General features: G+C 40.6%; 1 protein-coding gene across 1 annotated transcript in view; it reads left to right on the forward strand.

The window, feature by feature from the left end:
- The window catches only part of BRINP2 (bone morphogenetic protein/retinoic acid inducible neural-specific 2), a 205,616-nt gene that overhangs the window by 125,399 nt on the left and 52,885 nt on the right, over positions 1-27,332 (forward strand). The gene's annotated exons all lie outside the window — the stretch shown is intronic.

Raw genomic sequence — 27,332 nt, forward strand, 5'->3', positions numbered from 1 at the left:
TATGTATTGAAGGCTGTTGTCTTTTATCTTCTGCAGCAAGCGCTTCAAGTCCTCACTTTCATCAAGCAAGGTTGTGTCACCTGCATAATGTAGGATTTTTAATGAGTCCTCCTCCAATATAGATGTCAGATTCATCTCCATAGTGTCTAGCTTCTCAAATAATTTTCCCAGATTGAATACAGATTGAGTAGGTATGCATAGAGAACACAAGCCTGACACACATCTTCCTTAATTTTAATACATATAGTATTCCATTGTTCTGTTCAGACAACTTTTTCAGTCTAACTGTGGTTTTCACATCTTACTTAGATTCAAAATCAGTATCATTCATACCAACAGCCAGGAAATCAGGAGACATATTGCACTAGGAAAGTACACAGTCAGGATCCTCTCCAAAGTATTGAAGAGCAATGGTATCAATTTGAAGACTAGGGTGTACCTGATTAAAACCGTGATCTTTTCAATTACTTGCTTTGCAACTGAGAGCAGGACAATGAATAAGGATAACAGAAGAAAATCAATGACTTTGAGCTATGGTGTCAGAGAAGAGTACTTAATATCCCATGAACTATCAAAAAACCAAACAGATACATCTTGGAGAAGGTGCAACCAGAATATTCCTTGGAGGGGAGGATGGTGAAGCTTTGTCTCACCTACTTTAGGGGCATTGCTAGGAGAAGCTATTCTTTGGAGAGGTACTTTATGCTTAAAACAGTGGAGCATCTTGCAAAAGAGATGGAGACCCTCAAGCAGTTAGATTGACACACTGACTATAGAAATGGGCTCAATTATGTCAGAGATGATGAGGATGGCATAAGATGGGACAAGGTTCAGATCTGTTGTTCACAGGGACACCATGAGTTATACTCATCAACACTTAACAACAACTGGTTACTAAAACCTCAGCATCATGTAAACTGATGTTATTTTATTGTTAATTTTTTCACTTGAACGTCTCATGAGTGGAGATCTCCTTTCTTGCCCAGTTTTATTCTGGGGATTATAACCAAAACTCCAAAGAACTCAATTACTTTTGGGCTCATTCTTACTCATGGGTGATCCTAGTTGTTACAGAACTTCTCCTTAGGGTTTGCTTGTCTATAATCTTTATGGAAGGAGCTCTGGTGGCCTTATAGGTAGGGAGTTGCATTGCCAACCCAAAGGGGAGAGGTTCATATCCACTAGCTGTTCTTTGGAAGAAAGATGGGAGATTTTCTCCTAGTGCAATTTACCATCTCTGAAAACCCACCAGAGGATCAACTAGGAATCACTTCTGAGTTGGCATCACTGAGCAAAGGCATCTTTATGGAAGCAAATTGCTGGATGGTTTTCCTCTATAGTGCTGCTGATTGATCTTGAACTGCCAATGCTTAGGTTAGTAGTTGACTGCAAACTGTGTCACCAAGGACCTCTTCTAGGCACTAAAGAAAAACCAAACCAAACCAAGCCAAACCAAACCAAACCAAACCAAACCAAATCAAGATATACACACGCACTGCCATAGAATTCATTCCCAGTGTTCAGAGTAGAACTGCCCCCTAGGGTTTCCAAGGCTGCAAACATTTCTGGGAGCAGAGTGCCACACCTTTCTTCCTCAGAGTCACTGGTGAGTTCAAACCACTGACCTTTCAGCACATGTTCCAATACTTGGCTAGCATCCCAACACTCAGTCCACTGTGCTACCAGAGCTCCTTCTCTGAGCACTACAGCAGGAGATAAAGAAAGAGAAGACGGGTCCTGTGATTTCCAATTCTGTAGTCCAGTTTGAGTGACAGCATTCACAAAGGAAAAGACATTGGAATGCTGCATCTCAATGCCTGGAGAAGAGAGGGCAGTGGATAAGTTCTCAGTGCTTGATGGACAGATTTATGTCAGAAGGAACTCTCAGGATTCCAGTTTCATTGTGTTCACAAAGAATGACTGTTGCCCCAGGTTTAGCCACGACATAGGCTTATGCTCACATTAGCCACTCTGACTTGAGATGAAATTGCAGAGATGGTCTGTGAGGACAGAATGTGAAAATAAAAATGTGCAGGGAAAGACAAGAGACCTCCCGCAGGGCTGAGGGGCGAGGAGGCTGGATCAGTTTTGTTTTCAGATGAGATTTAGGAGAGATCGTGAGGTTGTCAGGCAGAGGTAAAAAGGATTAATTTTTGTTTGAGAAATAATTAATTTTATTCATGAATGAATTACTACTTAGAGACAAGTGTCTGTAGAAAAGAGAGAGGCATACTTCATTGAGATACTGTCACCTCACAGATAAAATAGACGGGGGCACCCGTGCTGGTTAAGTGATCTTTTTTCCTTCTTTCTCCACAAGAGAAGAAATTTTTCTGGGTCAGAGATTCTAAACTTTTTGGTAAGATTCAGTTTCTGCTACAGTTCTTCCCCCTCATGACTTCCCACATCTCCCACAAGAAAATTATTTTAGTGCATGGGACAGTGAGGGCCACGAGGCAGAGAATGTACTAATCCAGAATACAATTATGTAGGCTCTGTATGTGCTGACCATACTGCCAGTGCTGGGGCCTGGCTGTGGATGGAACATCGCCTAGGAACATAACTCTACTCTCAAGGACGACTCATGAACAAGTGAGGGGAATGAGGTTGAGGTCTCCGAAGAAGCGCAAAGCATTGTGGTTAAAGAGTTTGTTTCCCATACTAGTTTCCCTTCTTCCTGACCACATTTAGAAATAGATAAGTGCATGCAAGGAGTTGAAGGCAAGTGGGGCAGACTTATTCCTAGGGAGCCGGTTTGGAGATGAAGGGCTGGGCCTGAGTCTGAAAGATGAATACCAATTTTCTTACTATCCTGTCTCCACCTCAGATTAACAACAGTTTTATTCATTTTACTCATCCAACTAAATAACTAGTGCCAAGTGAACAAAATTGCTGAGACTAGAGATAGGATGGGCAGGAAGCCACCTTACCATTATTTACTTCTGCCCATTGAGTCAGCTGTGAGGAATAAGCGGCATTGAGAGGAGCACATCTACTTGACATCATATATTTTCAAGAGACAGCAGGAGTCCAGCACTGCTGTTCAAAGATCTTAATTTGTCAACTTTATACCATTTTGAAGTTGGAAATAAATGCCAGGAGGCTCCCCTAACCTCTTGAGTTTTCCTCAGAGGGAAAGAGTAAATGAGGGTGAAGTAAATAGATGGTTCTTAGAGTGCAAAAGAGTTGGCCAATATTTCTAATTAGGGAAAGAATGCAAAGGATTCCTTTTATACCATGAAATATTTATAACATTAGTAACAATAACTAATACATTTTGAGTGCTTACCATATGCTCAACATTTTATGAATTATGAATGTGAACTCCCTGGTGGTGCAGATGCTTAAGCACTTAACTACAAGCTAAAAGATTGAGGATTTGAAAATGCCCAGAGACAACCTCAGAAAGGGGGTCTACCAATTCACTAGAAAAGATCATAGCTTTGGAAATCCTGTGAAGTTCGACTCTGTACATGGGCTCATCTTGGGTCAAAGATTGACTTGATTGTGACAAAGAATGACACTATACATTAATTCAAACTAATCTTTTAAGAACTTTATACATTCACCTTAAAAGATCACAGGCCAGTTTTAGAGGGATTTAAGGCATATAACCATTGTAATGTAGAGCCAGCACTCACTCATAAAATTGGAAGCCCAACTATTGAATGATTATCAATGAGTCAAGTACAGGATCTGAGCTTGGCATAGTGAAGCTTCTAGGGAAATGGTACCTCTAGATGTAACCACTTGGCCTCTTTGTCTCTCCCACATTTCTTTTAATATCCCAGTGGGTCTTTAGGATGCAGCAGATAGGCCTCGGGGAGTTAGAGGGTGGCTTCTCACACACACAGAACCTGTAGTCCTCTCTCCCTGCCAGAGTTCTCCATCTGTACATGGGCTCTGGGGAACCCTGAGTGGGAGGATGCCTTCCAGTGAATTTGAAGATCATAAAAATACCTCCCTGAACCAATTTACCTACAGAAAGAAAGCTCTGCCTGGCCCAGCTTTGCAGAGCTAATTTATCTCTCTCCTAACAGTGCAGCATAGACTGGATTTTTCTAAGTCAAAGGCTCTCCAAAAGGAACATTTGATACTGTTTTAGCAATGCTCTTGTTGTTGTTGTGTATCGTTGCATTAGAACAAACCCAGAGCTAACTGTCCATTGGGTTTTCAGAGGCAGTTTATCTCACAGAAGGAGACTGCCCTTCCTTCTGTGGAGCAGCTGGTGGATTTGAATCACATACCTTTGGGATTGCAGTGCAGTTCCTTACCACTAGGCCACCAGAGCTCCCTACTTCAGTGATACAATATCTTTTTATTTATTTTTTTGTTCTTGGCCTGGCAATGGTATATAAAAATTCAGAGTTAGGTATCCTTAGCCTCTGATTATAAGATCAGGTAATGTGTGATCTGTGTTATTGTTGGTAAGTGCCATTGACTCTGTGTAGACCTATAACAGTGCCAGGTACAGCAGACTCAAACACTACCCAGCCTTGCACCATCATCAAAATTGCTGCTATATTTGAGCCCATGTTGAGCAAGCATGTCAGTTTATCTAATTAAAGGTCATCTGGTTTTTTCTGACTTCCTTCTATAGCGAGCTTGATGCTTTCTTCAGGACTGGAACAACTTGTTCAAAGCCCATAAGATGAAGTCTCACCATCCTCTTTTCCAAGGAAGATTCTGGGTATACTTCCAAGCCAGATTTATGAATTATTTTTTAAATTTTTTTAAATTTTATTATCTTTTATGTGTATCAGCAAATTGGATCTAACTGGTACAGGAGGAGATTGTCCCTCCTTCTCTAGCAGAGCATCTGGTGGATTCGAACAACACACCTCTGGGATTGCAGTTCTTGCCATAGGCCACCAGGGCTCCCTTATGAATTCTTTTGATAGTCCATATTCAATATTCTTTGTCAATACCATAATTTAAAAGCTTTAATTCTTCTTTAATATTATTTATGAATTTTTAAGCTTTCACATGTGTAGTAGAAGATTGAAAATACTATGGCCTGAATTAGATGTACTGCTGTCCTCAAAATGACAGCCTTGCCTTTTAACACTTTAAAGAGGTCTTGTGCAGCAATTTTGCTCAGTGATACATATTATTTATCAAATACTACTTCCAGAGGTGGTAGTGGTTGTTATGTGCCATCAAGTTACCTGTGACCCATAGCGACCTGCAGCTCTGAAGCCTGCCTTGTCCTGAGCCAGTCTCACTGACTTCAGCACACCAAACCCATTGCCCCAGTTACTGTATCAATCCATCTCATCTGGGATCTTCCTCTCTGCACTGTCCCTCCACCCTTCTGAACACAATGTCTTCAAGGACCAGCTCCTCTTGGCCACATGCCCAAAGTAAGTGAGACAGAGCTTCAAAATCCTAGCATCTGAGAAGAAACTTGTTTTCACCCTCTCCAAGACAGACCTCTTTGTTTTCTTGGTGGCCAGTGTTATGGTCAAGACTCTTCTCCAGCACCACAGATGTGTATTTGAATAATATAAAATCTTTGAAAACCTCAGTATTTTCTGTTTAGCACGCTGTTGTGTTTTGGTCCAGTTGTGAAGTTTATTTTATTTTGTGTTGAGGGATAATCCACACAGAAGGTTATAATTTTTTATCTCCATCAGTAAATGAAGTCCTCTCCCCTTTCAGCAAGTAAGGCTGTGTGTCATCTGCCTCTGTATCATTAAAGGTTTTTAATATGACTTATATGGTTTAAAATTAAGAAAGGTGTGTGTCAGGGCTGTTTCCTTTCTTTATACCTATTCAATCTGTATGCTGAGAAAATTGTTATTTAAGAAGTTGAGTTCTGTGAATGACTTATAAATAACCTTTGGTGTGTAGATGACACAATCTTGCTTGCTGAAAGTGAGGAGGACTTGAAATACTTGCTGCAGAACATCAAACACTGCAGCCCTTAATATGAAGTGCATTTCAGTGTCAAGAAAACAAAAATTCTAACCACTGGAATGATAGGCAACATAATTATAGATGGAAAACAGATTGAAACTGTCAATGACTTAAACTTACTTGGATCCACAGTCAACATATTTGGAATCAGAAGATCAGGAAATATATTGCACTAAAAAGATCTGTAGTCAAGGATCTCTCCAAATGATTAATGAACAATAATGTTAGTTTGAGGATGAAGGTGTGTTTGATTCAGACCATGATCTTTTCAGTCACTTGATATGCACCTGGGAGCTGAACAGTGAATAAAGATGACAGTGGAAGAATTGATGCCTTTGAGCTATGGTATTAGAGAAGAGTACAGAATATCCTATGGATTGTCGAAAGAACAGATATGTCTTGGAAAAGGTGGAGACAGTACTCCCTGGAGGAAAAGATGATGAATTCATGTACTTTGAGCATGTTGCTAGGAAAAATTATTCCTTGAAGATAGATATCATTCTTGCTGAGGTGGAGGAACAGCACAGGAGAGGAAGACCCTCAACCGGGTGGATTTATACAGTGACTGCAGCAATGGGCTTAAGCATGTCAGAGGTTGTAAGAAAGGGCCGGGATAGGTCAGGGTTCAGGCCTGTTATCCATAGGGATACTATGAGTCATACTCAAAAGGCACTTAACAACAACAAACAATCTTAATGCTGTATTCTTTTGCATGTAGTACATCTTCCATTTTTTTCCCCTTTATTAACTCAGTAGACAGATTGACTTAGTAAATGGTGCCAACTTGACCCATACCTTTCCTGACTTTTAATTATACGCTGCCCTCTTGTTCTTTTTGAATGAGTGTCTGTGGGCTTATGTACAGTTTCTGCATAGCTCAGTGATGTGTCCCTATTCTTATTCTTCACAATATTATTCATAATTTATTATGATCCACCCAGTCAAATATCTTTGCTTGGTCAATAAAAAGATAAGTAAACAGCTTTCTCATTTTCTTTGCTTTTAGCCAAGATCGATATGTCAACAGCAATGGTATCCTCTTTGAATCTGGCTTGAATTTCTGGCAGTTCTCTGTTGACATTCTGCTGCAACTACTTTTTAAATTATCTTCAGAAAAAATGTTTCTTTCTTGTGATATTGATGATATTGTTAAATAACCTTCATATGCGGTTTTATCACATTACTCTGCAATGAGCACAAATAGGGACCATTCACAGTAGATTGGACGAGTAGCTGTGTCCTGAATTGTTTGGCATAGACAAGTGAGTGATTCCAGCTTGCATCTGTTTGTTGAAATATTCCAATTGATATTCTATCAATTTCTGTAGTGTTTTTTTTTTTGCTACTTCCTTTAATGCAGTTTGACCTTCTGTCTTGAATCCAATACTATCTCTTGAAAAGGCTGAATGTTGATAAATTCTTTCTGGCACAGTGATGCTTTACAATCCTTCCATCTTCTAATGATGCTCTCTGCGTCATTCAGTATTTTGCCATAAAGTCTCCAATATTACAATTTAAGGCTTAACTATTTTCTTCCAGTTCTTTCAACTTGAAAAATGCTGATTGTGTTCTTATTTTTATTTTTTTTAAACTCCAAGTCTTTGCACAATTTATTTTAATGTTTTCCATTGACTTGCCAAGTTGTCCTTTTAAATCTTGTTACACTTTTTAACTTAATCATTCTATTCACTTTAACTACTCTGCATTCTCTTTTGACATCCATTTTTTTCCTTTCCCCCTTTCCTGCATTTTAATAAATTTTTGCTTTCTTCATGTATGATTTCCTTGATATTATTCCACAACTTGTTTGACCTTTGATTATCAGTGTCTAGTGCATCAAATTCATTTTTTACATGGTTTCCAACTTTAAGCAGGATATAATTTAGGTATTACTTTGGCTCTCATGGTCCTGCTTTAATTTTTTACAGCTTCACCTTAAACTTGCCTACACAAAATTGATTGTTCTGAAGTCGGACCCTCATCTTGCTCTGACTGATGCCATCTAGCTTGTTCCTTATCTCTTTCTACAAATGTAACTCAATTTCATGCCTACATGTATTTGCTGTATGTATTGTTGAAAAAGATATTTTCAACGAATAGATCATTGGTCTTGCAGAATCTCGTCATCATATCTGACACTTGTGTCTCTCACCAAAACCATAGTTTTCAACTACTAATCCTTCTTTCTTCTGTCTTGGAGGAAGTACAACCAAGGTGTTCCTTAGTGGCAAGGATGGTGAATCTTCATCTCACATAACTAGGGTATGCTATCAGGAGGGCCAGTCCTTGGAAAAGCACGTCATACAGGGGAAAATAGAGGGCTCGCAGAAGAAAGGATGCCCCTCAGTGAGAGAGATGTTACAGTGACTGAAATAATGGGCTTGAGTATGGCAGAGGTCAGGAAGTTTACTCAGGAGAGGGAAAACTGTTCAAAGCATCTCTGTGAATAAAAGTATCCTCAGTGGCACCTAACTACAACAACTAGCCTTTGTTTCCACCTTTTCACATTCCAATCACCAATATTATCAATGTGTTTTTATTGAGTCTTTGGGAAATATTAGACTACAGATGTTTGTAAAAAGCATCTTCCATTTCAGCATCATTATTGTCAGTGGTTGGTGGATAAATTTGAATAATAGTCATCTTGACTAGTCTTCTTTATGGACTTCGGCTTATTATCCTATCACTGATGGTTGTCCTTTACAATAAATATTGAAATACTCTTTTAAACAATGAGTACAACATTGTCACTCCACTATTTTTCATTCCTCGTATACTATAGTGTGTATAAGTGTGTGATTAAAAATGGCCAATACCAGTCCATTTCAGTCCCTAATGTTTAGGATATCAACTTTTAAGCATTCCATTTAATTTTTGAGAATTCCTAATTTTCCTAGATTCACACTTTGTACCTTCCATGCTGTGATCGTGAATGAATGTTTGCAGGCACTTCTCATTTTGTGTTGTACCACATTAGCAATGGAAGCTCCTGAAGCTTTGCCTGGTCCATAGCATTGCGCTAGCCTCTACTTGAAGAGGCAGCCCCTCCCCACTTGGACTTAGAACGCTTGCCAACCTGAGGGGCTCACCTTTCCACACTGCATCAGTGTCTCGCTGCTTTTCATAAGGATTTCACTGCCAGTTGTTTCTAGCTTCCTTCTGGAAGCCCTGTGGCAATCTCCTACCATGGCTGACCCTGCTGGTATTTGAAATATTGGCGGCATAGTTTCCAGCATCATCTCAACACACAAGCCACCACAGCATGACACACTGATTGATGATTGGTTTGATCTATGAACACACATATCTACTCAGAAGAAACCTTTTGTGTCGCAAATCACCTCTACTTGTGGGCTACTTTGTAAAGTTGGCTTCTCTTACAGTGACAAGATTGATAAATGTGCTGGGAGCCTCTCACTTGCACTTGGCATCCATAACAAACTATGGAATCAGATGGATCAAGGGGAAGGGAAAAAAAAAGGCTTGGTGGCTGAGACTCCCAGTCAGTCCTAAGGTTTATAGGGCTATAGAGCTGAGCTGATTTGGGCTGTTTTACTGAGGCCATATTTTGGGGGAGGTTCAGGAGTCTGCATAGTTTTCTCCCCTCTGTATTGACTAATAATGCACCTTTACATTTACATAAATGTTTGCTGCCTTTATAGCCTATCCCCTGAACCCAGAGAAGTGTCTCTTTCTCCTTTCCCTTCAAAGAACAAACAGGGTCAGGAAGTCAGGATGAGTCAATGAGCAGACCGCCTCCCTGGCCAGGCAGGAGGCCCTGGTGAGAGGAGAACGGAGTAGGCAGAAGCAGTGCTGCCACAGGCACTTGATGACAATCCCATTTGTCTTGTGTGCTGGGAGAGCCTGTGTCTCACTTGGGGACGCACTGTGACGGAGGAGGGACAGGAAGGCAGACTCTTTGGGGAGTGAATCCTCCTGAATCCACAGAGGCACAGAAACCTAGTGGGGCCCAATAATCCCTTGACATGGGCTCAGGGATAGTCGGTTGACTAGTAACAGAGGTAAACTTTAGCTTGTTGAGTCAGCTTCTTGCTCGGTTGGCTCTCTGTTGTGTTTTAAGCTCAAAGACTAATGAAGAGTCTGTGGGGAGGAAGGGAAGCCACGCAAGGCCTTGAATGTTGGACGGATTCATCTTGAACTCCATACTCAAGTGAGACTCAAGGACCTGCCTATGGAGACTGGTGGTACAATCTTTTGCCCTCTTACTGCACTAACAGTGACTCTAGAGGTTAAAACAGACCAGAGGCTTAAAAGTCTGGATAAGAGGCCAAAACTGCAAGGTGTCTGCATGCAATGAGACCTGAGCACATGGGAGTGGTAAATCAGAACAAGTGATGCCAGAGCCTTTAAATTAGAAGGGAACTTTAAAATCATCTATTTCTTACCCAAAGCACCCATTGTACAAATCCCTCAGCATGTGGTCATCTAGCCTTAGTTTTAATAATTTCAGCCATGGAGTGGTCACTGAAGCCAATTTCCTTTGTACAACCCAGAATGTGTTAACGGTTATTCTGAAATTGAGTCATACTCTTTCTTACCATGGCTTACATTTACAGACCCTGAGTCGGCTTCCTCTAACTACCTCTTCTTCACAACGCGTCTCCAAATAGAAGAAGACAGATAGGATTTTTCCTGACTCTTGGAGTTGTTAGCATTCTGTGGCTTCTTTCTAAACACGCCCGTCTTCCTTTCCTCTCTCACAGTCTTTCTGTCAAGGGATACTGGCTAGCTCCACTCCCTTCTCTACCTCTTTTCCTAATGATTATATAAGAAGTTTATTTTGAAATAATGGGGTTCCCCCCCACCCGAGCCAAATCTAGTTCCTAGTTCTTGCTCTCTCACTTAACCTTTCAAAGTATTCAAAGGTTTGTCCCAAATCACCATCAGTAATCTCTTTTTAGATGAAGTATTTTCCTATCCAAAAACACCTGTAACTTCTTGCATTCTGTACAGTTATTTACAGTTAGCAATGGTGATCTGAGGCTAGGGGCACACTGGTGGGGCCAGAGGGGGAGCGAGTCCTCCTGTAGCCATAAGAAGTATTTGCACACCTAACAAGCTCCTCATGGGAGCTTCAAAGTGGCTCACTAAGTAACAGGTCAACGACATTAGCAGGTTAAATCAGCTTCTCACCCAGTTGGTTCTTGATTATGTTCCCAATTAACAAGTGAACACACATTTGCTATGCAGTTGAAGCATCAGTATCTTCAAGAAAAGTAGGAAAAATGTCCTAGACTTACATTAAAAGAATATAGGATTTTAATGAATGGCATCAGTTTCCCCCCCCCCCCCCCAGTGTATTTTGATTTTTAAGAGCAATTTTAGGCTTATATAAAATTATGCAGGAAAATACAAAATTCAATACACTTCTTCCTTGCCAACACTTTTCAACACTTCTTCTTCTGTTATCAGCACACTATGCACATCTGTTTTTAAGAAGCCTCTTTGGCACTCCAACTCTACTAGAACAGCTAATGCTATAGAGAACCTTCTTTTCTTTTTCTTTTCAAGGGCATCCTTTTTTATGTGATTTGGCAATGCCCAGGATGGAACTCATCATATTTCCAATTGTACTTACTCTACCTTCCATTTCCTTTGCCATGTTTCCAAGAATACTTGCCACCTGATTGCTGAAGCCCTCGTCTCTCCTTTATTCCCGTCCTTTCCTGTGACCTGTGTGGCTTTCCTGTCAGGAGCCTCCTTCTAAGGCAGTCTCTTTCTTCACCTGTTATCATTGGAGAACAGGATTTTTCACTCTTCTCCAATCTAATCTGCCTAAAGATCTCTTTTGATTCTTCATTGCCTGAAGGGATAAAACTCAAACCCATTTCTTTCTCGTTTTTTCTTTTTTAGACTTTGGCACAGCTTCTTCCCTCCAGAGCTCCCTTTAGCATGCAATTTCCTTCAAAAATCCATCCATTTACTTAGCAGAAATTGAATGAATATGGTACTGGTACAATGACAGACACATAGGCCAAAGGGATCTAATTGAAAACCCAGAATTTGACCTATATACTTACAGTCAACTGGTATTTAACAAGGAAACAAAACCTATCAAGTGTAAAAATAACAATCTCTTCCTCAAGTGGTGCTGTCAAAACTGGGATTCTACCTGCAGAAAGATGAAACAGGATCCACAACTCACACCATACACAAAAATCAACTTAGATACCTAGGGGTAAAACTCAAAACCGTAAGCATCGTAAGAGACAAAATGGGACCAAACTTAGACGGTCTAGCCTATGGCATAAATTGTTGTTGTTGTTGTTAATTGCAGTTGAGTTGAGCATGACTCATAGCAACCCTATGAACAAAAGGCCTGAAACCTTTCTATAACTATTGACATTTAACAAAATTCTCAGAGTTTCTGGAGGCATGTTGCTTAGGAAGTGGATGCCACTCCTGCTTCCAAACCTGTCTTAAACTGAGAGCTCCACCAAACATTGTCTACCATGGACTTGAAAATATAGCCAGAAATGTACAACCAACTAATGGAACCTTCTAAAAGTTAAGTCACTGTGTACATAAAAACGTTTTCCCCATAGAGTTACACCTAGGGAAAAAACCACTTGGTAGTGACATATCAGATAGAGATACCATATCTAAAGTTTATAGAATACTATAGGGCTTCCATAAGGAAAAGACATGAAAAGACGCTTCACAAAGGAAGACATTATGATGGCCAAACAGACGTCTGAAGAAATGTTCAAAATCACTGAGAATCAGAGAGATACAAATAAAAAAACCCCCAAACAATGAGATACCATCACACCTCAGTAGCAGTAGCAAAATTTGAATGGCATGCAGTAAGTGTTGGAGACGATGTGGAGAAATTGGAACTCTCATGCACTGCTGGCAGGATTGCAAAATGGTATAAACACTCTGGAAGGCAGTTTGGCCTTTCCTCAAAAATCTGAACACAGAGATCTCATATATCCCAGCTATTCCACTGCTAGGAATATACCCCAAGGAAAGCAGAACTGAGACAGGAGCAGAGTTATGTACAAATGTGTTCATAGCATTGTTATTCACGATAGCAAGAATATAGAAATAGCCCAAATGCCCATCAACAAATGAATGGATGGAAAAATTGTGGAACATCCACACAATGGAATAATAATGCAGCAGCGACTCGACAGCACATAACAACAACAACAACAAGGAACAGCAATTTTGTAAAACACTGTAGAACATAGGAGAGTCTTGAGAGCAGAGTATAAAAGCAATTATAAGGACAAATACTACATAGGACCATTATTGTAAAAATAGAAGAATAACAGAGAGAGATGTGTATAAATGTTCAAAAAGGGAAAGGAACTGGGAATATGGGGTGGAGAAAGGAGAAGGAGGGGAATCATTAGGCTAGCAGAGGTTGGGGAGTGGGTTGGGGTGGTAAAGGAATAGGAAAGATTCAATGGTAACTTGAAAAATGGGGTAATGATAAGCATGGATCAATAATAATTATGTAAAATACAATGTGTGATTGTATAAAGCTCAGCCTACATGAATGAAACAAAGTAAATAAAAGATTGTTTAAAACACAATGTAAATGAATGAAACCCAATGTATATGAATAATTGTATGCAAACCAATAAAAATATGAGAAGGGGAAAAAAATTGAGTACTGACCCCCTGCCATTGTTTCTTCCATTATTTCTTCCTGCATTGTTCCAGACATAGAGGATTCTTTCAGATCATATGCTTTTGCATATCCATTTGCCTTTTTGGCAAAGCTGTTTCCATTTTCTCAACCTGTTGAATTCCTGGTAACTTTTCAAATCCATTAAAATAGCACCTCTTCCATGAAGTCTTCTTTAATTCCTGTAAGAGGCTTTTTTACTATTCTTACCTTCAGTTTCCCATCATTCTGCTCATATTTCTGCTAAACAGGTTGCTCTCTCCATCTACTACCTATCTAGCTACCTATCTATCTACCTACCTACCTACCTACCTATCTTTTGTTGTTGTTTTGTGCCATTGAGTCACCTGCGACTCATAGAGACCCTATGTACAACTGCTCTATCCTGGTCCAATCTCACTGTCTCCAACCATCCATCTAGGGTCTTCCTCTCTTGTTCTGCCCCTCTCCAAGGACTGGTCCCTCCTGGCAAAATGTCCAAAGTATGTCAGATGGAGCTTTAGAATCCTTGTCTCCAAGGAGCAGTCTGTTTCACCCTCCCTAGGACGTACCTCTTTGTTCTCTTAGCAGTCCATGGTATATTCAATACTCTTCTCCAACATCATAACTCAAAGGCATCAACTCTCCTTCAATCATCCCTAGTCATTGTCCAGTCCTCTGATGCATAGCAAATAATGTGTGTGTGTGTGTGTGTGTGTGTATGTGTGTTTTAAATCCCTCTTTGCTGTTTACTTAGCTATGAGCTCCTTTAAGCAAGTGATAAATATTGCTGCATCCTTCTATTTTCAACTCCCAGCTCAATACCTGACAAATGCATGGATATAATAAGAGAATAAAACCATTTTTATAAGAGATAATAAAGTGTTCTGGAACTGAATTAGAAGAAGTGGAAATCAGTATTACATACTGGTTATGATGCTAGACTCCAAAATCACAATGCCTGGGTTTAAACTGCAGCTCTGCTGCTTTTAGCTGTGTGACTTTTTGTACATTTTCATCCCTCAGAGCTTCATTTTTCTTATCAGTTGTTGTTGTAGTTATGTGATGTCGAGCCGAATAAGACTCATAGTGTCCCTGTGAACAACAGAGCAGAACCTGGTCCTATTCTGTGCTGTCATGTCATCTCTGACACCCTTGATCCTATTGCTGTAGACACTGCACCAGTCCGTCTTGCCTAGGGTCTAACCAGTAAAATGGATAAAATAATAGCACTTAAAATAAGATTATTGTGGTGATAACCAAAAAAATGGATGTGGCATGTTTTCACATAAGTGCCGATTATTTTTAAGTTTGAGAAGTGTTTTCTTTTTTGTGTGAATAAATACACAGTAAATCAGCTTCCCATGACATGATTCCTCTGTGTAATATATCCAAGCATTATGGTAACACTGGTTACCATTGTGCCAGTGTTTTCATTACTTCTCTTGTGGTTGTTCCCTTGATCAGGTTGCTTGGCAATCCCCACTCCAACTCCTAAACACACACCTTATTATCTGTGCTGTGGGATAAATATTGACCATCTGCTTCATATGTATTTACTTTAAAAAACTCCAGAACCCATCCTCACAGGTGATACTGTTTATTTCATGAGCCAACTTGCTATTTCCCTGAAATGTGATCTCAGAGAGTAGTTTTGGTTCAAAGTTTAAAGAATAATGAATTTAAGGATTCTTCTAAAATCCACTGATCCAGGGCAACACATTTAGGGGTTCTTAGAATCTCTACTGATCTAATAGGTCTAGAGATTTCTTCAAGAATTTTAATTTTGTCCTATAATTTACCCCATACTTAGAGAAGGATATCATGCTCAGAAGGGTGTAGGGACAGCACAGGTTAGGAAGACCCTGGATGAGATGGATTGATACAGTATCTGGGGCAATGGGGGTAGGTGTGTCAGAGTAAATGAGACTGGGAAGGCTTCAGAGCTGCTGTACATAGGGTTGTTTAAGGTTGCAGGTGACTCATGGCACAAAACAACAAGATACTATATTGGTTGCTTTATTTAAGCCTCTTGTGTAGAGTCAACAAGGCCTCGGGGGGAAAGCCTCTGTATTTAAAAGTTGGTTATTATCATATATATATATATATATCTTAGGAACATTCTTCTAAGTGGTACAGCACTCTTCTGTCAATATGCTGTACTGAGGTAACCTGGGGTTGCTATGTTGCTGAACCTTGTGCCATTGGGGTATCAAGTGGCATAACAGTTATCTATTATGTATGTATTTGGTGGAGTTCTCAGTTTGAGAAAGGTTTGAAAGCAGGAGTGGCATCCATTTCCGAAACCACATGCCTCTAGAAACTATGAACTTTGAGAAATGACGTTAGTTATAGAAAGGCTTCAGGTCTTTTGTTCATAGGGTCGCTATAAACCATGCTCGACTCAACGACAATCAGCAATAACAACATACATATTGTTTTTTAAAGTTTATTTTAAAGTGCTTTTCTTACAAAATTTATATACATTGTGTTTCATGCTATTCTTCATTCATATTGTGTTTCATACAATCATTCCTATGCATTATGTTTTATACAATTATCATTACCCATCATTACCCTGTCTTTCCAGGTTCTCCCTGACTCCTTCCCATTTCCTTTCCCCCTTCTCCCTCCACCCACCAAACTGGGCATTTCTGTGATTTCTCCCCTACCAATTATGCATATTATTTTTGTAAGGGATCTCCAAAGTGTAAAAATGGGAAACAATAGAGCCAGAGATGTAGGGAAGTATAAGGCAGGGGCAATGGTGAGAGATTAGCTGGGAAGGGGGAAAGAAAGAAGAGACAGTCTTACTATCACCAACTCTCCCAAATGCAATATTTTAAGTTTCTCTCTTAAAATCTACATATTGTTATAAAGTTTGTCTCCACACATTAATCAGATTTAGCACTTAAAATCTGCATATTTTCTCTTTAAGTATGTTGTTGTTGTTGTTGTTAAGTGCCGTCGAGTCACAGGCGACTCATAGTGACCCTGTGAAGGAGAGTCCTCCATGCTTGAGTGCCTTTCATCCTGTCTCCAGGTTCATAGGGTTTCCGGAGGCAAGCTATTATGGAAGTGGATGCCACTCCTCCTTCGAAGCTTGTTTTAATCGGGAAGCTCCACCCCGCAGTTTGTCCACATTGGGTAGCCAACCATTAACGCATTGGACACTTCAGTGTCACAGTGTTCAGCCTCACAGCAACCACAAGTGACCGCTGTAGGACAACTTGTTCACCAGGGCTATATGACCTAGAGGAATGTCTGAACAAAAACAATGAATGACAGTCCTGAGGGCCACAGATTAAAAGTCACCCACCTTTGGCTTGATAGCTGGGCCAGCTGATCTCTCTCTCTGTTGATATTATTGTTGTTAAGTGCCATCGAGTCGCAGGTGACTCATATAGCCTGAGTTAATCTAGCCATTGATTTTTCTAGTTACAGACAGTTGAAAATAAATCCACAACTGTGTGACAGGTGCTTTCCCCATGGAGCACAGCTCCCACACCAGAATCTCGCAGCACAAAACTGAGGCGCTCAGGCCAGAGCTATTGAGTTGCTAGGCCAAGCTAGCAAGAAGATGGATCCCCTGTAGGGATGTTATTGAGCTGAAGAGAAATGAAAGCATGGCTGGTTGACCACAGAGATGATAAAAACAGATCATTGGAAGGGACCCCTATCCAGACAGCCAATAGTCAAGTTATGATTACTTTACATTGCTGAGTACTAGAAAACATTACAAAGATAGGGAGCTCTGGGAGCCTCGTGGGTCAGGAGTTCCACTGCCACCTTGAAGGCAGGCAGTTAGAATTTACCATCTGCTCCATGGAAGAAAGATGGGCAATCTCTTACCGTGTGATTAATACTCTCTGGAGGGTCAACTCTGAGTAGGTTACACCTTGACAGTACATGACATAGTAAAACACCACAAAAAGTAGAATTAATCAGAACAAATACTCTCAAAGTCCCAGTGGCTTAAGACAAACCAAAACTTCTGCTCATGAGTCAATTCCTACAGCAATTTAGTAGGATAGGGTAGAACTACAAAACTTTATGAAAATACACTGCCAAGTATTTCTTCCATGGTGGGTTCAAACTATCAGCCTCCCAGACAGCAACTGGATGCCTAACCACTTTGCCACCAGGTCTCATTGATTTAACACAAGAAAAGCTTCTTACCCTCCCTTCCCCCTCAGGTCACACTCTCATGCAATTTATTAGGATGGTGAAAAAGGAGATTGCTTCATGGAATCATTCAGGTTTAAGACTCTTTCCACCTGGTCACTCTTGCCATTCTTTTTTATCTCAGAATCCTCCACAGAATCTTAGCAGACATGCATGGAAGGAAAAGGGCATGGAAGATTTCCTGAGAATCTTTATGAACTAGGACTGGGTTCACATTATGTAGGTCAGGAATCAGTCATATGGCTACACTAAATGCATAGGATGGAGAATACTGTCTCTCTGTAAATTGAAGAGGAAATGAAAACAGTTTTTAAAACAGTTTTCTAGACTCTGCTACAAAATGAGATTTTTGAGGATGGGGTTAAATAAAATTTCCTGCATTTAAGTTCAACATTTCAACCTCACAAATATGGGACACAGGAAGCCTGGCTTGGCTGTAATTCAAAAGAGAAAAAAAATGGGGTTGGAAACTGGTGACACCAGGGTTGAGTACTTGTCTGGTCACTTAAAGGTCAGCAGTTCATATGTCCAGCAGCTCTAACAGATGGAAAACATGGTGATTTGCTGCTAAAAAGATTATAGCATAGAAAACATCATGGGACGTCTCTACTTTTTCCTGTAGTATCAGAGTGAGTCAGAACAGACCAGATAGCTTAGTACAACAATCACAATTGATCATAACAATACTTTGTTGTTGTTGTTTAGTCAAGAATATTTTCATGCCAAAAGGAAATATTCAGGTGCATTGGAAAACCGAGTAGAAAGAGCATAGACTGTCTTTATCTCTTACTTAGCTAGGTCTCCTTTGTTAAAATGTTGAAATGATCCTCAGATAGCTAGCTCAGCTATAGAATGGGCCTAAAACTTGTGGTCTGTCTTACCTAACAATCATGTTCATAATGAATGGCTGACAGCAGCCATCATTTATCCTCATTTTTGCATCTCTGAGTTGTCTGGGTTAACTGAGCTGCAGGTCTGCATGGTGGCCATTGATTAGGTCTTTACTCCTCACATTCTAGGCTCAGGCTGAAAGGTTAGCAGCTGCAGGCAATGCAGGAGGTAATTCTAGTGGCAATGACAAAGATGCAGGAGGGGAAGCAGAGACATGCAGTGCTCCTTAAGACCTTAGCCCAGAATTTACTTACTGCCACTTTTGCCCACATTCCATTATCCAATGTGAACTCACCCAGCCGTATCCAGTGTCAGTGGGGAAAGGCAGTCAGTGCTAGCTAAAAGTGATCGATTCTGTAAAGTCACAGGTCAAAAGGCATTCTTGTACAGGTAAGAGCATCGATTCTGTTTTTCATGCTTACCTTTGTAAGACTGTTATGATGGTAAAAATCGTGGTTGTCTAGAAAGTACTCAGTTCTATACCTGGCAATGTGGAACTCAGCAATCTGAACTCAAGCAGGTTCAAAGGGAGCTGCACTGTTAAACCAAAGCTGATGCCTTCCTGCCACTCAAATCCACCAGGGGTTCCACAGGAGAAAAATGGACAGTCCCTTTCTGTGTGAATTACAGCCTTTGAAAACCTGCTGGAGGGTGAATTGTGACAATTGTAGAGATACAGTAAGTAGAAACTACGACAGTGGTCATAATTATGATGATAATGAATTATAGAATATATTATGGAATTATACCATTTTGCAAGGTGCATAATTTCTTCAATGCATTTGTTGGCACTAAGTGCATTATATACATACATACATACATAAATACATATTTGCAGTATTTATGTAGATGCATTCTATACAAATACTTGGTACTCTAGGAAGCTCAGGACTCAAAGGTTGAACTGTGTTTTTGTTACTATCTTAAGATATGCATTGAAAACCAATCTTATAAAAAGAGATGGTAAACAGGAAGGGCTAGTAATCTGGAAACTGTATTGGAGGAACTAAATAAGAAAGTAGCCCATGTAAAAAGTAAATGTATTTAAATACTGGAAGAGCTATCCATTTCAATAGGCATAATCTTCTCAAAGAACAGAGATACTGCCAGTCTTTGGTAATTCTTCTGGAGTCAAGTCAGTAAGGGGAAACCCATGCAGGGCTTAAGACTGTGAATTCACCTCACCCAGTAAAAACAAGCACAGCGGGAGGTGAAGAGGCGCAGCGCCAGTGTCTCCAGAGCTGAACAGGCAGAGCTTTAGGAAGCCCACTGGGACAGAGCTGGGTTATCTGCTTCACCCTCCAGTTCAGTTTCTTCCAGTCTTGTGGATTCACAGGTTCTTCACTCCATCATGTGTGTAGTCTTTCGTGCTGATTCTGCAAACACAGCACTCTCAGTGTCTCCTCTACCAGGGCTGGGTGGGACTGCAGTCTTGTCCTCTTTCCTCCAACTTGAGTATCCTTCCTCATCTCTACCAATCAGGCTTAATTAAACGGTTTGAAAGCTGCAGCTTTATTTTAATTAGAGCAAAATTGGGAAGATTAGGATGAAATTGGCCAATCATTGTTTATGGGCCCTTGTTTGAGAACACAGCAGGCTGCTGAATCATTGCCATGCCAGCCTTCTTGAGTTTGTTCAGATAGTGGGGAGTACTGGGGCATGAGGATGTCCTGGTGGCAGGGCTGGCCTTGTCTCTGCTCTTAGGCCTTCTACATGAGAAAAGCTGAGTTATTATTTCACCAAGTGATTCCTGGGTGGATGCTTTCCTTCTGGGGAATTGCTCTCAGCCACAATAATAAACAAGGTAAGAAAATAACCTGGCAAGTATGACAGTGGGGTACAATGATTTCTGTCATTAACGTGCATCATGAGCAGAGATTAGAAAATCATTCATAGCATGATCTGAGTTCTAGTCAATCTCTGCCAATAACCCTCTGAGACTTGGATCTAGTTACTTCTTGCCATTTTCTTGTAACCTGTTAAAGGTTAATAATTGGGTCATACCAGCACCTCTCCTTTTCTCCTAAGATTTTTGTCTGAAGAAAAGAGTTATGCATATATGAAAATTGTCTGAAGATTTAAAAAAGAACTAAAAGAAAAGCACTACACCAATATAAGGGATTATGGTTTTTATTATCATTTCTTTTTATAGTGCAGATTAATCATGTCTTATTCATTATAAGCAGTAAAGGCTCTAGCAGCCAAGTACATTACAGTAATCTCTTGTTGAGATAGAAATCTTCTGCTGATGTGATGTGTCTAGAAATACAGCCTTTCATGCTAGAGCCAATACATGATAAATCCCCCAGCCCCTAGAATGTTCTGAGAGAAAATAGGAAATCATCTTAGATGAGTCATTGAGGTAAATAACTGGCATCCCTCAATGCACATGTTGGCTTTGGCTGGTCTTACTCAGGTGAGGTTTTTAAAATGAGGAATGGCTACTCTACAGAAAGGAAAAGATCACAATGTCTTTGCTCAGTGGGTTGAGTTCTGTGATGGTAACAGTAGCTCTAGATGAGAGGTGAAATGTGTTGAAAGATAAAGAGAGAGTGTTTCTGGAATTCTACAGGAAAAATAACAGTGATGCGTATTAAAATTCCTCTGTCAAATTGGCAAGTCCCAAGCGAGTTGAGGGAAAGCAACTTTCTAAGAAAAAAAGATAGGCTCTGAGCACAAAAACACTTGCATCCTGGTTGGTATGTGAGAACCTTTCCCATGGGGCTTTGCCTGACAGTTTAGGTGGACAGAGTAAAGTCACAGGGAAGTGACAAGAAAACTATTCTTGTCCTTGGCTTAAGGCAAATCCATCATTTCTGCTCCAAAGTTCTTAAATATTTTATTCAACAGCCTGGCCTGTGTCTTCCTTCATTTTTCAAGGAAGACCAGCCATAGTGGTGGTGGTGTTTTTAACAAGTAGGGTGCATACTTCAGGAAAATGATATTTAAACTCTTTAGTGCTAAAGTTGTGTGTGTGTTTATGTGTGTGTTTGTGTGTATGTGAGTATGTGTTGTACCCAGCAAATCAAGTGACATACACTGCAGGATTACAGGTGAGGTCCTTTATTAGGTCTTTTAGTATGTGCAGTAGAAGGGTCCCTGCAACGAGGCAGGATCCCTCCCTTTGGCGTCTGTCAGGAAGGTTTTTATACTCTTGCTTGTCCCAAGTGCAGTTGGCTTTTGGAACACTTCAACGGCACAGAGATACATGGACAGCATTTTGCTGTTGAAACATGTCAAGGGCACATGGAGTGCAAAACATCTGTAGACAATAGCAGTTACTGTTTTGGGAAGCAGCTCAATACAAAATTTGAAGGCTTGGGGTCAAATATTTTCCACACAGGGGTTTAAAATGGAGTCTGTTTGGTTTCTCAGTGTGTAGGAATTGTAGCTGCCAGAACAAATAAATAAGTAAAAATAAAGAAGTTACTGTAAGACATAATTAAGAGAACTTAAGGATAGTTGTGTTGTTGTTAGGTGTCATCAAGTTGACTGTCAGGGCTCATAAGGACCCTGTGCCCTCTCCTCACCATATCCTGTACTAGCACAATAACCTCCACCATGTTTAAGTCCATTATTTCAATTACTGTGTCTATCCTTCTTGTTGAGAGTCTTCCTCTCTTTCAAAGCATAAATAAGGACAATATTTTTCATGGAAAAATCTCACTCTTTATGCAGTTGAGTGCAACGTAGTTCTTAGAGTCAGGCATCTGGGTCTTCATAGCTGCCTTAGGACCTCTTCCCAAGCTCTCAGGGAGTCCCTGATCCTATTTTGAGAAATGCTGCTTGAGTGAGCAGGTGATGATGGGTTGACTCTGCAGGAAGCAGCATAACTCAGCCTCCCCGGTAACCCAGCCTGAAGTCTAACTCAGGAGGAAACAAATGGTTCCGGGCACTCAGGGGCACGCTGATACAGGAGTAGGATGATGCCAAGCCTGCAGGGAGGCAGTCACGGGAGGGCGGCACACTGAGGATACAGAAAATGTGACTTTCTGAATGATAGTCATATTTGTGGCCTTAGAAATGGGTCTGAATATGCTTCCCATCCAGAGGTGAGAAGTATAAGGTCGATTACAAATCTGGTAACAGGATAATCAGGCTCATAGCACGAGGTCTCAGCACAAGGCCCTACATTTTAAACTACAGTATTCACTGCTACCAGATTTCAACCTCATGGGGGTAGAGTTTTGTTTTTGTTTTGAAACTATGGATATTTTTTTAAATGCTTTCTCCCTTAAGACCTCATGGAGAGGGAGGACTCCAGGTAATGACTCTTCACGGGGGCACAGATCGATGTTCTCGGTTTACAAGCCCTGGAAGTGGTGCTTCCGTATGCAGCTGCTGGAAACAGCACCTGCGTGGAAGGCCCCAGCCGCGCTGTTGCTGAGGCTCTCATCGCAGGAGCCCTGCAAGGCTCTGCAGGAGCATGCTTGCCGGCAGGTTTCTGGTAGACCTTGCGTGAACAAAGGCAGCACAGTGCTGCAGGGTGGGTTGGTGACATTAGAATCAGTAGTCATGATCTGGAGGCTGCTTTTTATTTACATTTTTCAAATGAGGAACACCACACCGCCGGTTAGGATTCTCATTGGAGACTTTTTTGCTTCAAACCCAGAACTGTCCCACTCCCAAAGTCTTGTGGAAGCGCCTGTTGCCTGAAGCCTGGCATGGCTGTGGATCGCCTCTCCAGTTGTGGGGCCCCTTTGGATTATGGGAAAATCCCTGAACTCATGTACAACTAGAAGCATCATTTATTGGTATCCTGAACTATTCATTGTTAAGTATTTCAGGACAAGAATAATTACAATCAAGCCAGATTGCAGGTATCTGCCCACTTTTTTCAAAGTTTGTTTTACACCACTTTGCTTTTATGGACTATTCCCATTACTACCTGTTTTTGTTATCCAAAAGAAATTCAAGATTTGACAGTTACAAGAAAAAGTGGAGAAATCAGTAAGCATCATTTGTTCTGCAGAGGTACTAAAAAGGAAGGGTGCATCCCGACAAGTGAGAGAGGCATTGCCAAGCATCTTCCCTGAGAACGACATGCAGCATCACAGCATCAAGTCCTCCTAGCATTGATGGCTGTCTGTGAACACTGTATGCTAGTTTTGTTTCAGGCTTTATGCATTTTGATAGGATTATGATTTATAGTTTATTTTTCTAAGGTCTCACTCAAACTCATTGCTACTGAGTAGGAACCTACTCATTACTGACCCTCCATTGGGTTTCAGAGGCTGTAAATTACATAGGAGGAGATTGCTCCTCTTTCCCTCACAGAAGGAGCTGTGGGATTCAAATTGCCAAAGTGGCACCACCTTTGGGTGTCATCTCTTGGTTGACAGCACATCTCTTCTCCTTTTATAAATTAATGGCAATTGCTTCTTTGCTTTACACTATTTTAGCTTACAAAAGTTTTCAGCGACCGTTCTGGTTTTGAAGGTTTTATATATGTATATATTCTTGTTATGAGCCATAGAGTCGCATCTATCTCATAGCAACTCTAGGCACAACATCCCTGAACTCTGTTCTATCTTGAGCAAATGTTATTGTCTCTGACACACCTACCCCCCATTACTCCAGTCACTGAGACAATCCAGATAATTTGGGGTCTTCCTTTCTTGCACTATCTGTCCTCTCTCTCAAGTATGATGTACCTCCCCAAGGACTGGTCCCCCCATGCAGTATGCCCAAAGTATGTGGGACAGAGATGCAAAATCCTTGCCTCCACAGAATCACCTGATTACATCCTCTTCAGGATGAACCTGTTTGTTTTCTTAGCAGTCCATGGTATATTCAATGCTTTTCTTAAGCACCACAACTCAAAGGCATCAATTCTTCTGTCATCTTTAGTCATTGTCCATCTCTCTGATTCATGCTGTTGTTGTTATGTGCCATCGAGTTCCATGCAACTCAGCGACCCTATGTACAATGGCCCTAAACCTTGCCCTATCCTGTGCCAATCTTATTGTCTCTCATCCATCTTATCCATCTCATCGAGGGTCTATGTCTCTTGCACTGTCCCTCCACACTCCAAAGCATGATGCCCCTCTGTAAGGACTGGTCCCTCCTTGAAACATATCTAAAGTATGTCAGATGAAGCTTCAGAATCTTTGCCTCCACGGAGCAGCCTAGTCTCACCCTCTCTAGGATGAATCTGTTTGTTCTCTTAGCAGTCCATGGTATATTCAATACTCTTCTCCAGCACCACAGCTCAAAGGTATCAATTATCATTCTGTCATCCCTACACATTATCCAGTTTTCTGATGCATAGCAGGTAATTGCAAAGACTATGGCCTGGTCAGGTGCACCTTAGTCTCCAGACTGACAGCATTGCTCTTCAGTACTTTGGAGAGCAGACTCTGACAACATATTTTCCAGTGCAATTTGTCTTTTAATTTCTTGGCTGCTGGTACCAAGAGTGTTGATTGTGGGGCCAAACAAACTAAAGCTCTTAACAATCTCAATCTCTTCACCATCTATCATAATGCTGCCAGTCGGCCCAGGGGTGAGAATCTTTGTTTTCTTGATGTTGAGCTTCAATCCATACTGAAAGCTGTAGTCATTGACATTCTATAGCAAGTGCTTCAGGTCCTCCTTAGTTTCAGCAAGCAGGGTTATTCCATCTACATAATGCAGATTGTTGATGAGTCTTTCTCCAATTGGATGCCACATTTCTCCTCATAGAGCCAGTCCTCCCGGATAATCTATTCTGCATATAGATTGAAAAGTTGTGGAGACAGGGCACATCTCTGGTATACACCCTTCCCAATTGTAAACTATGCAGTGTTTCCTTGCTCTGTTTTGACGACTGCTTCCTTGTCCAAGAATAGGTTTCATGTAAGCATAATCAAGTGTTCTAGGATTCCCATTCTTCTCAGAGTTAGCCACAGTTTGTTGTGATCCACACAGTCAAATGCCTTTGCATAATCAATGAAATGCAGATAGAGATTCCTTTGGTACTGCCTGCTTTCAGCCAAGATCCATCTAATATTAGCTATAATATCCCTAGTACTTACTATGGCCTCTTCTAAACCCAGCCTGCACTTCATAGCAAGTAAAAAAAAAATAGTAGGAAGTTGTGCATTAACCTAAAAGTTGCCATTTGACTCTGCCAAGAGCTCTGCAGGAGGAACTTGCAATTTCCTCATATATGATTTATAGCCTCCAAAAACCCACTTTATGGCCATGAATGAGTAAGATATGTGTGGTGTGTGTATGTATGTATGCATGTATACACACACATATATACATATATAGACATGCATACATACATACATATATATGTGTGTATAAATATATATACGTGTGTGTGTGTATTGTTGTTGTTAGTTGTGGTTGAGTTAAGTACAACCCATAGTGACGCTATGAGCTCATAGCTGATCTATGAAAAACATATGAACCCTGTCTTATCCTGTGGCATCTTCATACTTCCTGACACATTAGGGCCCATGGCAGCAGTCACCTTGTCAATCCACCTGATTGAAGGTCTTCCTGATCCTCTATCTTTTCAAGTATCATGTCTCTCTCCAACATGTCCTAGCAACATGCCTGAAGAATAGGAAGTGAATAATTATCATCTTTGCCTCCAAAGAACAATCTGGCTGCACCCTCTCCAAGACATTTGTTTGTTCATTTGGCAATACACGGTGTGTTCTGTGTTCTTCTCCACCACCGCTTAAAGCCACCAATTCTTCTTCTGTCATCCTTATTCACTGTCCAGCCCAGAGATGCATAGTAAGTGATCAGAAAGGCCATGGCCTGAATCATATGCATCTTAATTCTCGAACTGATATCATTATTTGGAGATGTCCCTAACTGAAGATTTTCCCAGTGTAAAATATCTACTGATTTCCTGAGTGTTAACTGTGGATCAAAGTAAGATGAAGTTATTGACAGTCTCAATCTTTTCTCCATCTATCATAATGTTGCCTATTAGTTAAGTATTAAGAATCTTTATTTTCTTGCCATTGAGATGCAATCTATATATAATATAATGAAAAAAATATTTTCACAGTGACCCTAAAAGGCCTGAAGTCTTTACATAACTATCATCATTTCTCCAAGGCCATAGAGTTTCCAGAGGCATGTGGTTTAGGAAGAGGATGCCACTCCTGCTTCCTAACCTGGATCAGTCTGGGAGCCCCATCAAATACTGCCCATTATAGGTAGGCATTAGGGTGTTTGACACACCTCTGGTACAGTTGTTCCAGTATGGCATTTGAGACCCCAGTGGCTCAAGGTTCAGTGTTACAGCAAACCCCGATTACCTCAAGCACAGAAAATTGAAAAAAGTGCTGTATGACTTAGACAAATGTTCCTCCAAAATATAGTAATAAGGGTTTAAAATATAATCCCCTGGGGTCAACTTTTAAATACAAGGGCCCTCAAGAAGGTCTTGTTGAAACAAGAGGCTTAGATAAAAAACAACCAAACAATCCACACAGATCCTCAAACAAAACAAGGGAACCATCTTAGAGTCTAGCTGCTTCATTCAACTCCAAATTAGAGACAAGGGCCTGGTGTTAAATATTGTTGTTAAGGGCCATCGAGTAGAAACCCTATAAACAAAAGACCCTAATCCAGTTCTATAATTATAGAACTTTTCCCAAGTTCATAGAGTTTCCATAGGCATGTTTAGGAAGTGGATGTCACTCCTGCTTCCAAGTCTGTCTTAATCTGTGAGCTCTACCAAATATAT

The sequence above is a fragment of the Elephantulus edwardii genome, unplaced genomic scaffold (genome assembly GCF_000299155.1).
Source record: "Elephantulus edwardii isolate Elephantulus edwardi_28Jun2011 unplaced genomic scaffold, EleEdw1.0 scaffold00061, whole genome shotgun sequence".
Taxonomy (NCBI): domain Eukaryota; kingdom Metazoa; phylum Chordata; class Mammalia; order Macroscelidea; family Macroscelididae; genus Elephantulus; species Elephantulus edwardii.